At 40.2% G+C, this 14,089-nt stretch overlaps 1 long non-coding RNA gene and 1 other non-coding gene across 3 annotated transcripts in view; one reads left to right on the top strand and one right to left on the bottom strand.

Annotated features, from left to right (window-relative positions):
• LOC123615161 (uncharacterized) overlaps positions 1–14,089 on the top strand; it is an 80,316-nt gene that overhangs the window by 21,402 nt on the left and 44,825 nt on the right. The window lies entirely within an intron of this gene.
• Positions 616–677, bottom strand: LOC123615175 (U7 small nuclear RNA). Its single transcript, XR_006722734.1, has one exon. It is a non-coding gene; the product is annotated as a U7 small nuclear RNA (small nuclear RNA).

Raw genomic sequence — 14,089 nt, forward strand, 5'->3', positions numbered from 1 at the left:
CTTTTGTTTTTATAGTTTATAATAAAATAGACTATTGTATAATTAAGTGATGAATTAGATCAATATATATTATAATGGATTATTCAGATTTTTAGAGCACCTCAACTTCATAAAGATGAAAATAATCTAGATCATTGTTCATCTTTTCCTCAGGGAAGATTCTTTTGGGGGGGGAGGTAATTAGATTTTTATTTATTAATCTATTTAAAAATTTCTTTAATGGAGGTACTGGGGATTGAACCCAGGACTTTGTGCATGCTAAGCATGTACTCTAACCACTGAGCTATACCCTCCCCTCCATCCTCTGAGAAAATTCTTTCCATAAATCCATGACAAACGTAAGTACTTGAGCTGTGCAAGTACTTGTGACTGATTATTTGGGGCAAAAATGATTTTTTTTCCCCTAGATTTATAGAAGTCTTACTTCTCAACTTGAGGCTACCGAGCCTTTGAGTTTCTGTGTTGGCCTTGTGGGATTTATCAAGTTTTGTTTTCATTGGTTGTGAGGGAACCACAAGGATGGCTTGGAGAACTTCAGCTCCTCCCCTATAATGTTTAAATACTTCCCCCAATGCTGACTCCCTAAATGAACATACAACTTTTTTTTTTTTCCATAGGGGCTTTCAAGTGTAGATCGGAAAACCTACTAGGCAAATTCTAAAAGAGCTGTAACGCTGAACCTACAATTTTAGTAAAAACTTAGGATTGGCCTCAGGAAAAATCTCCTACCATCGTATCATCTCTACTCTTCCTTCTTCTAACTAATTGGTTGTCCCCGAAAGCTTTTTATATCAAAGATTGGTGCTGCCCTTGCCTGTTCACTGATAAGGGGCATCCCGATTTGTCTGATTTCAGGGTCACCAGGAAACACTTTTCCTTTCTCCAAATATCATGAATTATTTCCATATCACTGATATTACATTAATGTGGACTGAAGCTTTCTTCTCATAATTAGTGTAAATCCTATTGGAAGAATTAATATAATGATGGGTCTTTATTCGCATAAAGTGATAATAACTGATAGCAGATCTTTTCTTGAAAACAAGTTTTGCTTAGGGCAAGGTGGTGACCGAGTGCAGGAATGGTGGGTCATCGCATTCTTAAAGCAGTGGTTTCAGAAGTAGGATATCCATACCCTATGGAGAATCCAAAATGATCCATTAAAGTACAGAAAGAAAATATTAAATCTTCTGCTTATTTCAATTTTAAATTTCATCTTACATGAAATGTTTTACAGAAATACGTATGTAACTTTTAAGTAAAAATACACAGGTTGCCTCAAATTTTTTTTATTGATGGAGGGATGTGACCTAAAAGGTTAGAAATGACTGCTTACAAAGAATGAATGTGGGCAAGGTCTTCATGATGCTACGTGGAGGAACAGGAAATAGTTACAGAGTGGGTGTTTGCAAGCTCAGAATTCTGACTCCAGTTACTACTGATTTCAGTTAATTGATCAATAGGTAGTTTACTAACTCTCAACCTGACGCAGGACAGTCCCTTTTAAGATGTTGAGAAATTGCTCAACTTTAGGATGTTGACCGAAGAAAGTAGATATTAATCATGCTTTTTTTCTCCCAGTTTTGTTTTCTCAGGAGTCCCCTGGGTACAGAAAGTTTTGAGAGTGTTTACTGTTTGTGCAAGATGACTGGTTGGGTAAAGAAGTCCAAAGTTTATTATCTGCAGAACAAATAAAACCTGGGCAAAGGTAACTGCAGCGAATGTCTCCCACCTTCTCCCTTCATCATGTCTAAGAGGGTGTTTGTGCCAATGATTGCATAACTGAGAACCTAATCTATGCAAGTCAGATGGAGAGGAGGTGCATTTTAAAATTCTACTGGTTCAAAAGAGTCACTGGCTTTTTTTCTTCTTAGTTTGATAGGCAATTTTTGGTGGTGCCGATATAAAAATCATTTAAGATATCTATTTGTTGATGAGCTATTTCTAACCCTCCAGGTATTACTCATCAGACAGCATCTGAGTAGCTGAAATAGAATTGTTTTCTCCTTCCTCAAAGGTAGATACAGCATAGTGCTGGGCAACTAGTAAAATAAGTTTACCAATTCAAGGCTAATTTGGACTTCAGTTGGTGGTGGTGATTAATGACAGCAAGGACACCTGCATTGCTCTTCGCTTACTCCATAGTAATTACTGACGCGTGTTCAGCATGGACAAACATGTGGTGTGAAACTCCACTAGTTTTTAGAAGATGACATCCTATGCATTAACGTTGATGGGGAAGTGGGATGTGATTGAGTGGCTGAACGTATTATTGAGGGAAAAAATGCTTTGGGTCTCAGATATCCGTACTGAGCTAATATTTACTTAATCCTGCTAATTTTTTTCGATTCTTTGTTGTTGCTTTTGTTGGAATTTGAAGTTTATAAAGCCAGTTACAGAGGCGTTTTATATAGTACAGTCATGAAGTGTGATAATAAACGAGCCAGAAGCCGATGGTGGATAGAAGCTAAGTGAATTAAAGAGCTGAGTTTTCCCTTTCAAAGTAGGTATTGCAGACTTTTATCAATTTTTTCCAAATACATTTATCATCCAAGAATTTTTTTCTCAAATAAATATTTAAGAGAGGGTTTAAACATTATGATTAAAGCAATCAGAGTGAGACTCTCTGCCTAGTTTTTGGATGATTGAAAAAAAGTCCTCATAGGATTGATAATGTGTCTTGGGAAATCCACAGAGAATTGCCCCTGTCCATATGAGTATGTGTGGACATAGAAGGTAATAAAACTAGTTAGTGTCCAGATTATCCAAATAACCATTAACATTTACTGGCATAATTTTTTTAAAAAGAAAAAAAAATTTTCCATATGGAAAAGACAAATTCCAATTTTTAAGCCTAAGCCTTACTGTGACCTCGGTTTGGAATTTCACTTATGACCAGCTATTCAAGTGGAAAAACTAAATACAGTGTAAATCTATTTGAAGTATTTGGAAGTCCTTCTACTATAGACCGTGAAACACTGAACTGTGTCGCAAATGGATTGTTGACTCTGGACCAGAGTAGACGATTCCCTTTTTCTGAGTCTGTAAATTTGTAGCTTTTCCTAAAAATAAGGACCTTTGAAGGGCCCGCCCAGCTCTCAGATTCTGTTAGCCTCCCGTCCAAGGCTTACAACATCGAGGGTGCGAATTGTCTGTTCTGCCCCTAAATGGAGCTCCTTTCTGAGAAATGTCGGTGACTGTGGGAATATGTGAAGGTTGAGGGAGAAGGTGAGCGTAGAGGTGATGGGACAGTTTGTGGTTCCAAAACAGCCTTGGAAACTTGCAGAGCCTCTTACATCAACCAATTAATGATAATCAAAACAGGAGCTCTCTACCCAGGGACATTAAGGCATCTGGTGAAGATGGCAGAACGGAAGAGAGAGCGGAGAGACGGCAGGCCCGAGCCCCGGGGGCCAGCGCCAGGGCGCGCACGCGCTGCGTGGCTGGCGGCCGCGGGCTCACGGGGCCTGGTTTTCCAGTCTGGCACGGGGCTTGATGAGTCTGTTTATTCAGCTACAGTATCAGACGTTCCCTTTTCCTGCCCGAAGAAGTCCCCTTTGAAGAACTGCTCTGCTGGGCAGTAGTTTCCCCTTGGACGGGCTACTCCTGTTTGCAGACCTAAAGGAAAAGCCCTGGAAAGGCCACAAGAATGTTCTTTAAAGCGATATTCCAGCGCCACGTGAGGGGAGGATGAAATAGCAGTAAAAGATTTATTTCCTGGTTGAGGTATTTTTTTCCCCTCTCAAGTGGATTTTAGCGCTGAACAAAGGTGTCACATGAATGCGACGGGGTCAGCTGTTCTTGGGTCCCTCCAGGTCTGTGTGGTCAGGCGGAGGCCGGGGGTGGGAGAGCAGGGCCATTTCAAGCGTCTGTCGGCCTGGAGTGAGGAAAGCACACCCGCGTGAGTCGGAGAGAATTCAATAGGCCCGGCCTTCTAGTCCTGCACGTCTTTATCTGCAAAGGAATCAATGGCAGTGACTTATCAGAGGACCAGCCTCTACCTTCAAAGCAAAGCGACAGAGAGAACTTTAGTGATCTTGGGGACGAGGTTCATAATCAAATTGGATAATTGAGAAGTTGACATTTTTAACCTGGGGGCTTGAATATTAATTTCTTATATCCCGGTGATCTTTTTTTACTTTTCAAAGGAGGTTTTCATCTAGCCCTCCTGTTAATCCTGTGAAGTAGCTCGGGGAGACATCAGTCCCCTCAGTTTTCCTCTTTGGAAGAGGATGTGGCCGAAGACAGAGAGATGGTTCCCCAGCTCATTACTGGCCGGGGCAGAATGACAGCCCAGGTCTCCTGACTCCGGGACCAGGTCTCTTTTCTCTGTATTCTTGGGACCAGTACAAAGTCATGATGGGAGTTTCAGAAAAAAGGAAGGTGACATTCTCCATCTCCTCCCAGGCACATAGAAAGTCACTGTGACTTTGAAGCCACTGCTTTGCTGTGTCCAAATGCTCTCTCCGGGACTGGCCTTAGGGAGGAGATTCAAAGTGAAACCTTCAGAGGGGAAGTCTCATATTCTAGTCACTGTGGCTGCCCATGCCTCTGGTGGGTTCATCTGGTCTTTCCCTGCACCGCATAAAACAGGAGTTCTCCAGAATGAAAAGGGTCCTTTGTTCCACCTCTGAGATGAACCCTTTGAGTAAGAGATGTCTCTTCACGGTGAGGCCTGGCTCTCCAGGAGAGGGGATGGGATGGGATCCAAACCCTCTCCTTGACTCCTGCCTGAGACTCTGTGACTCATGGTGACTCTCAGGGCCTAGGACTGAGGTTCATGCAGTGCATAATTGAGGATTAAGAGAGAACTGGAATTTTCTTCCAGGGAATACAAATTTGTTTTTCAGGGCTCCAGGGAGAAACCAGAAGAGGTCTTATATATGAACTGTCTTTTCTGCTTTGACATCCACAGCTTTGCATTTTATCTATTTCTGGATGTTTGTCTTCTTTCTACATGTAGAGCTCGACATTGCACCATATCTCGTAATTATTTGTATCCTCTAAGGCTTCCTAGTGCTTAAAATATCTGATGAGTGAATGGGAATCCATTTTCAGCCTATCCCTTATCCCACTGTCTCTCAGCCTGTAGTTTGAATCAGAATCACCTGGGAAACAGGCATATGTACTTTGAAATAAGTCCTGAGATGAATCTCATGTGAACCAAAGTTTGAGCATTATTGCTTTATCCCTTTTCTCCTTGGCTTTGAGAGCTCTCGGTGACTTTGAACAGTGCTATCAACATAAACACAGCCTCAGATTTGTGTAGTGTTTTCTGATGCACAAAGCTTATTTCTCATGTTCGTCTCATTTCCTCCTAATGTAAAGGGGCTAAGTTGAGAACAGTCCTATGATGTGGGTTCTTTTTCTACTCACCTTACAGATGAGGGGACAGAGGAGCCTCCGGGTCACACAGCCAATGCAGGGCAGCGCCGGTACTCACCCCAAGTCTTGTGATTCCAGGGGCCGTACTCTTTCCCCCACCACCCCTGCAGCTCTGAACCTTTGCAGGCATCGCCGTTACTTGTGTGGGAAATGTTATTCCTGATATTGCATGCTGTCCCCACCTATGGGGACAGTTGCCGTGATACAGATATGAAGCCAGAAACAGCAAACACAGTCTGTACTCCTAATGAAGTCTAGAGTAGGGTGCTTGGCTAAGACCAGCAACGAAGTGTCCTCTCATGCAAATATTGCTGTACAATATTTTTGGTTCATCGTCAATTGGAAAAGCAGAACTGGGTGCCTGGTGAGAAATGAGCATCGTTTCGGAGAAGGACAGTCTGTGTGTTTGGTGACCTGTGAACTGTCTGACTAGTGTGCTGTGCTCTCCTGACTTTACTGTACTGGGAATGGAGAAGGGAGGGGAAGCAGGCTGAGCCCCTAGCATTTGCCGTGTGACCTGGAGCCCCAGGGATGACCTGGCCAGCTCTGTGGAGGTTGGCTGTGTTAGATGTCCGGGAGGGTCCCAGCTAGGAAGGACAAACGCGGTGCCTGAGGAAGGAGGGTGGACATGCGGAACGCCGCGAGGGAGAGGGACCTTTTCCTCTCACGTAACGGAAAAGGTCTGGAATGCTCTGGAGTTCACTTGACACCCAAGGGAACATGGAGCCACCCTTTCAGAGGCAATTTAGTGATTGCTAGAGGATTCTAAACGGAACTTTCTGGATGACTGTTTAATCTTTGATTAGTTGCAACATACAGACAGCCATCAGAAAAGACTTGTCAGCCGAAAGAAGAGGTGGGCTGGAAACTTCTGCCGGTCCTTGGTTCTCTTCCACCCAGCTGGGAAGGAGTTCTTCTTTAATCATGGAGTAATAGATGATTGATTTGACTGTACCCTGATTAGAAAAGGTTTCATTTTACTTGTGCATGGTACATGGAATTAGTTAAGGGTTGCACAGGAAAAGAAGTGATGGACTATTGTTCACATAAAATTATAATGACAGCCTTCCTAACCGCTGTGTATTTATTATGTAAGAAAAGAAAATGTCTGGTAAAATTCTGTATAGGTTAATAACACCTTCATAATATACTCCTTCTTTTCTATTGACTTGAATAGCCCTCCTACTGACTTTTAATGGATTATTAGAGTTAATTACATCAATTGCAATATAATTGATTCTTAAATACTATGTAGAAACCTCATACAATTATGGAAAAACAAAAGTTATCTAGACATCTCAGATCAAAAAAGATTTGGAATTCCTGCACATTTAATTTCTGATAATCACTAGTCAGTTTGGACATTAAGATTGCATGGTGTCCTGTTTTCTCTTTGCTAGGTTTTGACAGAATTGATAGTTTTACAACATTTAACTCAATACGCATGGAAATATAAGATTAAAGCTGTGAATGCAGTTTTTTTTTTTTTCTGAAAAAAGATCACTTCATGGCTTAAAAGCTGAAATGTGTTACCTGCCTAACATTGACAGAAACAAACTCAAGGGAAAATCAAAAGTGGATTTGATGTTGAGTTTTAGAAATCTCTTCTCCACAGGTGTAAAGATTCCTGTGGGTCTTAGGGTTTGTTACCTGAGGGCTTTAAAATATGACAAGGGGATGAATTGCCTAAAGGGGCAAAAAAATTGCTGGCATTTTATTACCTAGACTTGGGCTATGTGTTCTAATGTCAAAACCACTGGTTGAAAAGTGGAACATCATTAATATCTGTTACTTGATGTCATCTAGATCAAAAGAAAGCCCAAATAGAGTTGTTTGAATGCAACCTTTTCTTTTTTAGCTCATTTGGGGAAACTACTGTGTGGGTATTGACATGGTTATAAATGAGAGTTTTCCAAAGGACTCTTCTGCTTCGCACATCCAGATTTCTCGACCATTCTAAAATGGTCTGCACATAAATGTGTAAAAGAGCGACAGCTTGATGCAGTGGGCAGGTCGCTGGAATGGGAAACAGCAGACCTGACGCTTTGTTACTTCTTAGCTCCGTGGCTTCATCTGACTGGGTCTGAACATCCTCTTCTGTAAACTGAGAGCAAGAGTGAGCCTCTCAGGTCTCCCTACTGTGAACCTCCTGCCTTTGAACTCCTGTTGCTCTTGTTGTCTGTGGTAACATATTTGATTCTTAATATAAGCTGCCTTATATCAACATGTATTTTGTGTATATCAGTATGCCTTTATATGTGTATGTATATACATCTTATCTGGTGAAGTAGGTTATAAGTTTCCAAGGACAAGGGCACGTACATCTCTTAGTCCTCATAACATACACTATGGTTTCCTAGCAGAGAATAGCTACTGTTTGAGCAGCCAATCAAAAGGAGGTGTTTCCACTTATTCCTTGAAAGTCTTGCTAGGACCTAACAAAAATGACAAAATATCCCATTTATTTATTGGTTTAACTTTTAAAAGCATTGTAATATATTTCATTTTATGAAACTTTGCACTTTAAATCAGATGCATTTTAGATGTAAAATTGCACTCAGTTTTTTTCATCGGTTGAAATGCAATCCCATTTCCAACGGGACTTTTAATAGGACTTGAACAGCCTATTCTAAGGATCATCTCCAGCAACGCATGACAATAGCCATGCAAAAACAAACAAACAAAAAATTAGAAGGAGTGGGGACTTACCCTAGTAATTATCAAAACAAGCTGTGTATCCATCTTAAGCAATACACGATTGTAGTGATACGGTTAGTACACAAGTTTAGTGATAGAGAAATAAAATGACTAAAAAAGATTAGAGTCCAGAAACAGACCTAAGAAACAGGGGAATGTAACAGATATTACGGAGGCATTTCAAATCAGTAGCTCAAGAGTAGACTGTTCAGTAAATGGTACTGGGACAACTGGCTCTCCATCTGGACTCATACCATACACAAAAGTAAATTCCAGATGGAATGAAGCTCAAAACATAAAAACCAAATCTATACAAGTGTTGGAAGGAAATATGAACAAATCTTTTTTTTTTTTAATATTCTTGGGTGAGAAGGTCTTTGTAAATAAGATGGGAGATCCAGAAGCCATTAAGCTAACAGAGTTGACTTCATTAAACAAAAATATCATAAACGAGGTTAGAAGAGAAATGGCAGATTGGGATGAAAATATTTGAATTATACATTATACATTATACATTATAGAGTTTCGACCCACATTCAAACAGTGCCACAAGTTAATGAGAAAAATAGAAGTAACTCACTGAAAATGGGCAAAAGATATAAAATAAGCAATTCTCAGCAGAAAATGCAAATGGCTAATAAATAATTGAATAATATGCTCAACCTTATTATTGGTAAAAGAAATGTACAAAAAGAGAACATGAGTTACCATTTTCTATGTATCAGATTGGCAAAAAGTGAGGGAGTTGATTGGATGTATCAGTTAAAATTAATGAGCATAACGTGTAGACTGTCAAGGACCCATGTCAGTAGTATGTTGTCACATGGAAAAAGCAAGTTATAGACTATCATCCATTGTACTATGTCATTTTGGTAATACTTAAAGAAAATGTGTATAAATATGTATAAATAAATAATAATTATTTATGCATTACATTTCACGACATTATTTTGTGTAGTAGCCATCTGTTGGAATAGCACTAAGTTGAGTATAAGCATCCACTTCTTTGGCTTACTTTTCAGCTGGAAAACATTCCTTTTATTATGCTTTATTTAACACTCATCAAGCTGAATAACTGATCTTTAGGAGGCAGTTACAAGTCATTAGTTCATGGAGTGTAATTGAATTGAGTATTATACGAATATAGTGCTGTATTTTATGGAATCTCAGTCAACTCTGGTTAAATTCTTCAAATCAGTCTTGTTGAATTGGGTCAGTTAAATAGGGTTCTGGCTCCCCGTGGTCTCGGTCAGATCTTGTCAGGACCTCTCCAGTCTTTAGGCTCCTGAGCTTTGTGCAAGGGCTGTGGTCGCTCTGCATCCTCTGTCAGTTGTAATTATACCACGTGATGCCAAGGGCTCTGTTCACCTGCTTCACGAACACTCTGTGTGTTAACGAAATTGCAATATCCTGGAACCCAGACGGTCCGTAGGGTGAGGCGAGTCAACGTAAATAAAGTCTTGTAATTAGTTTGAACTTGCTTCCCCGTTTTTTTGTCAGCAAGGAGTTAACAAGTCCAGACCTTTGGTCATATGGGTCTTTAAGAAAAGCTTTTTTCCCCATTCCAATGACTTCCTGTTCATAGGAAAATGAGAGGAAATGAACCCCTAACAGGAGGATGGACCCACCCTTTTCCAGTCGTGTGGCTAATTTGTCAGGTGTAATATTGGCACCTGGTGGCTTGTGTTGGCTTCCTGCCCACCCTTGCCGGGGAAGTATCCAAATACTTGCAATAGGCGGGAGAAGACTTCAAAGCCATTTGTAAGAGAAAGGATATTGTCATTAAAGAACTCAGCGGTGAATACTCCCAATCATTTAGTGATGTCAAGATGAAAGGAAAATTTTAAAAACACATTATCCAGAGTTTTTTCTGGTGTATCATATGACCTGCTAAAACAAAGCAATGTAGTCGATTTAGTAATGATACATTTTCAAGAATATGTATATATTGATTGAAAGTTTAGTTTTCCTGTTTTTGAGAAATTAACAAAGGTATCAATTATTTGTCAGAAGATAATGAATTGCTTCTTTAAATGTATAGTTCTTCTTGCTCAATATACCCTTTTTTTTCCCCCAATATACCCTTTAAATCAGTACTTTCTTCGTGCCTGCAAATGTAATTATTTCCTTTTAATTGAAAGGGAAAACCACGGTAGTATCAAGTGGACCTGACAAGTGGAAAAGGACAATATGGGTTTTCAGAATTCATTAGGAATTTTGGATGGGCACAGCTGGTTCAGTTCCATACCTCTCAATTTTCAGCTAGAAATAATTATTGCCTTTTGAACAATGGTATAGTTAATTGTCCAGCAATTCAAGGTAAATTTGTCCATGAATGGGGATTAACCAAACTATAATCAGTGGTCATTAAACCATAATAAACTCTATAAAGCAATGGAACTTCTTTTAGTTTTTATAGTTCATGTAAACTAAATTGGCTTCAGTATCTAAAACTCATGACAGAGTCAGCATTCACGGATATGGAAAACAAGAATGATTAATGTCTCTACAGCATATGTTCACGGTATCATTTGTAGATCTCAATCAGTGAACTGTCACCAAAGATCAAGAAGTATTTATTGAATTTTTATTAGCCTTACATAGTATTAGAAAAGTTTCATAAGTTATTAATTGAATGGGTATTTGTTGAATGTCTACTGTATTGGAGAGTATATAGTTGGATTTGCTCTGGCAGAGACTGAAGCCTTCTGTAGGGGGAATGGTAAAGATGTGTTGCATAGGGGTCCCCCAACCCTGTGAGTTGATGGGAAAAGTTTTAACTTTCCAGAGATCTTACAGTCTCCTACAGTTTAGTCTGGCAAACTTGAAACACGTGAACGATTAGAAATAATACATTATGTGTTACCAACTGTAAATGGGGTGGGAGCTCAGAAAAGGGAAAGCCAATGTTGATTGAAATAACCTTTGAGGAAGAGGTTAGTTCCCTGAGCCTCGAGTGTAACTAGTATTTAGATAGCCCAAAAGGAAAAGAGTGAGCATTTTAAGTGAGTGAGGACTAGGAATGAGAGTGGAGTGGGTTGGTCCTTTGAGGTCTGGATGACGGCAGCACTGGTTGCAGCTTCAAGTGTTGTGGGAAATAAGGTAGATTGGCTCAGTGGCAATAATATGAATGGTCTTGGGAGCTCTGCAGAAGAATGTAGGTTTTGAAGTATGGGATAGGGTGGGCTAATGTGATTTAAATAGTAGTTTTAGGAAGATTTTTCTGGCAGCGATTCATCGGATGACTACAGCAGGGCGAGGCTGTCAAGAGGGAGAGATTTGTTAGGGGGCTCTTGTGGGAGACAGGGTTAACAGACAACTCCAGGTGATGAAGGTAGAATGGGTGGTGAGAAATGAACTCAAGAGACATTTGGAAGGGACGAAGGAAGGCTGAGACGAAATGGCATTGGATATAGGAGTTGGGAGAAGAAAAATAAGTCAAAGGTAACTCCAAAATTCCTATCCTAGAAGGTTAGATGATTGATAATACCACTGATCTCTTGATGAAGGAAAATGATGAGTTCTATTTTTAGACACGTTGTATCTGGGATCAATTGGGATGTCCGGTGGAGCTATCTCATAAGCAGTTATAAACACGGGACTAGTGAATAGCCAAAAGGCCAGGAAAAAAAGAAGCTGATGATTAACAGCTGCACACTGCCTGAACATCCAGATTCCACAGTCTGATTTTCAAGGCCATTGTCTCCCAGCCCCGTCTTACCTATTCAAATTCATCTTTAGCTACCCCACAGTCTGCACATTCTCCTCTGGGTCCAGTCAGTCAGCAAACTGTGCTTTTTTTTTTTTTTTTCTGTCTTTGTGTCTAAATTCTTGCTATTCTCCATGCCTGGAACCCACTCCCTAAATCTCTAATTATTAACATCTCTCTGTGTGTTAGGGCCAGCTCAAGTCTCTTCCACATGAAGACGTGTTTCAAACACTCCAGTGCATACTCTTCTTTCTCCTTTTTGAACTCCTGCAGCATTTATGGCTTGCACGACTTGGAAAGCACTCAGTCATATACATGTCCATTTTCTTGTTTAATCTGGCCAAACATGAATACCTATCTGGTGCTGTCAGTAAAACTGTAAATGCCTTGAGGGTAAGGATCAATGTTCCTCTTGCATCAGTTAGGAATTCCATTTGACTGTTGAGAACAGAAGCTCCCAAACAGTGGCTTTAAAAAATTAGGAGTTTGATTTTTCTCATAGAAAAGAAGTGTTAGAGGCTGGCCATCCACAGCTCACCTGGCAAATCTTGATAAGAGCAGAGACCCAGCCTCCCTCTATCTTTCCACTTTGCCATCCTTAGCATGGATTTGTCGTTTTAGAATTATGAGCCGGCTGATCTTCATCAAGCGTGGTACCCATGCTCCAGAGAGAGGGAAGTGGGAAGGCAAGGGGCAAGGGGGCTTGTCAGCCTAGTCAGCCCTACTTTTAACCTGCTTCTCTGGAAGTGCCAGCCCACAAGTTCTGCTTCCGTTTTGTTGCTCAACAGTTAGATACATACAGGCAGTCCTGTTCGCAGGCAATGCTTCAAATACTGTGTTTTTGGTTGGACATATTACCATCCCCAGCCAAACCTGGGTTATTTCAGCGATGAGAAGGGCTCTTGACAACTCGTAGGCAACCAATTTTCTGTGCTCTGTCTCTGCCTATTTCTCTCATCCTCTTTGTCTCTCTCTTCGTGCGTGTGTTCAGATACACACACCTACGCACATATGTGTGAAGAGACAGAGATGATGCTATATTTCTGTATCTTTATCTATATTTGAGTAATATATAAAATGTATGTGAATATATATTTTATATGTGTATATATAGAGAGATTTGCTATATCTACCCCTCTTTATGTATATTTGAGCATACACACATATGAGCTAGACATTGTTAAAACTGAGCAAAATCCAATAAATATTAGAATAAATTAATCCAATATATTTAATATGATGCCAATTACCAGGCCTATTATAGTTAGGCATAAGTGGAGCTATTTTAATGTAAGTAACTATTGGTATTATTTGTACAAAATAAACCAAGTTTTTTTTTATTGTTATAGCAGCTTTGATAAGTTTTCTAGTGCCCATAGTCAACATCACTGTGACAGGACTCTGAAAATGTTCATACCCTCACATTTCTAAGAATTTAAAGGTACTGAATTAGTGACTCCAGGTTCAGTCTCTGCATTCTTAAGTTTCCCCTTTGTTCTCTTCCACTTCCATGGTTTAACCACTGATCCTCAAACTGTGTTTGTGACATAATTTTGAATCTTAGAATTATTATCAGCACACATGAAAAGATGAAAATACACCAGAGTAAACTAAAAAGAAATCAGTGCTAATTCCACACAGTCACGGCCATTCTAACAGTCTTCGAGGGCCTGTAGAAGCACCCCCGAATATCGGGTCTTCCACCTGTCACTGTTCGTACTGTGTCACTCTTCACTGCCATGACTGTGCTGTCTTACCTTTTATCAGCAGAGCTGTGATTAAGACTCACGTCACAGCTCCAGGTTCAGTGCTCTTTCTACGATGTTATTCATAACCGTAGTAACAACAGCAAGAACAATACACGTTTGTATAGAACTGTACAGAGTACCTCACCAACCACGTGGATCCTTTTCAGATAAGGAAACACCATATAAAAATCATGGCAGGTAGTGGAGAGCAGCAACTGGGACACTGTCTCACACTCATTGGTCAGTGGAGGAGATGTCCCCCAGATCATACCTACTCATCTGGTGACCGTCAACCAAGCCAACAGATCAGAACTCCCTGATCGGAACCACTTGGATTAATCTGTTCGGCTAGGGTGGCATTTGCTTGCAGGGCCATTTCCTAACCATTCTTCCCGTTATTTAGTCTTAGTCAGTGTAATTATGGCTTGGTAGTGAAACAACCAAATCAAGAAGAAAGACAAAAATTTACTGCACCCTCTTGCTTCACATCATTGCCTTCAATGTGGCACGTGAGCTTTTAATTTTCTGAGGCACCATTATCACTTAGGGT

This window comes from Camelus bactrianus, chromosome 23 (assembly GCF_048773025.1).
Source record: "Camelus bactrianus isolate YW-2024 breed Bactrian camel chromosome 23, ASM4877302v1, whole genome shotgun sequence".
Lineage (NCBI taxonomy): Eukaryota > Metazoa > Chordata > Mammalia > Artiodactyla > Camelidae > Camelus > Camelus bactrianus.